At 37.3% G+C, this 1,219-nt stretch overlaps 1 protein-coding gene across 1 annotated transcript in view; it reads left to right on the top strand.

Moving 5' to 3' along the window:
- Positions 1-1,075: 1,075 nt before the first annotated feature.
- LOC106868897 (neuronal calcium sensor 1) overlaps positions 1,076-1,219 on the top strand; it is a 324,871-nt gene continuing 324,727 nt past the window's right edge. Inside the window, exon 1 of the mRNA XM_014914360.2 lies at positions 1,076-1,219. This exon is cut by the window's right edge and continues 205 nt beyond it. The gene's annotated coding sequence lies outside the window, so the exon portion shown is untranslated.

The following is a 1,219-nucleotide window of genomic DNA, read 5'->3' as shown; positions in this document are numbered from 1 at the left end:
ATACAGGTCTGCAAAAACCGCCACAAAAACTATATATATACACATACAAAACCAAACCCCAAGCGTGAGTGAGAGGGTGTATTATATTTATTTCTCAGAAACTGTTATACTAAAGCAAATAAAACAACGCTACAGTTGCGGTAGCAGCAAGAGGTATAGTAGCAGATAATGCAGTAGAAATAGAAATAGCAGTATTAACACAAATGGCACTTGGTTCTTCCATCAAGTAAACACTAGCAACAGTTATTGTGGTATCATTAACTTTCAGTGTGAAATTCTTCGTCGTGTATCATATTCGTTCTAATACTATCGCAGTTCTCAATAAAAATTTCTCCGCGCGCTCTATCTACCTTTTTCTCCCATCATTAATTCGTTATCTATTACTATTTTCTCCCTAAATTTCCATATTCTTGTATCCATCATATATATATATATATATATATAAGCAATTCTTTGGCTTTCATTCTTTCCCTCTGACTTCTTTGCAGTACGCTACATTCTCTCTTCACACTTGTTTACTTAATTTTCTTTCTTCTTTTATCACAACCAACTTTTATTTTTGCTTCCTTTTCGCTTTTGTTTTTCTCTTTCACAGATTGACACTTCTCTCCAATTCCTTCCAGTTATAACCAGTCACAACAATTTCTTTAACTCTAATTTTTGTTTCACGCTCCTTGATTTTCCTCCCTTTCTTTATTTTTCTTCACGTAAGGCTTCTCTCTCTCTCTCCCTCTATCTCTTCCTCTCTTTCCTTCTCTCACTCACATGCACTCTTTCTCTCTCTTTCTTTCTCTGTATTTATGACTACAAAGAGATTGTGTTGCCCAATTTCTTTCATTTGATTCGAAGCATTCCCTCCTTTTCCAAATATATTTCTTTCACTCATTCATTCATTCTATCTATCCGTCTCTCTCTCTCTCTCTCTTTCTCTCTCACTTATCCCCCCCACCCTCAGCCTCTCTGTATACACAATCTCGTACCCATTACCTTCAATACTTTTAGTTATTACCTCCCTCACCTGATATTCAATCTCTTTCCCCGCCTCCTCTTCCCCCCCTCCTCATACACGTCTATCTTTCTCTTATTCTATCTCCCTCTTACTTTCACTATTCTCTCTTCTTTCTCTCACTCTACACGGAGCCTCTAACTCTCTCTCTCCCTCACTATTTATCTGCCTCTCTGTCTCTCTCTCTCTATTTTTACGCACAACTTCTCCCAG

This window comes from Octopus bimaculoides, chromosome 2 (assembly GCF_001194135.2).
Source record: "Octopus bimaculoides isolate UCB-OBI-ISO-001 chromosome 2, ASM119413v2, whole genome shotgun sequence".
Classification (NCBI taxonomy): Eukaryota; Metazoa; Mollusca; class Cephalopoda; order Octopoda; family Octopodidae; genus Octopus; species Octopus bimaculoides.
This window is presented reverse-complemented; position numbering and strand designations above follow the sequence as displayed.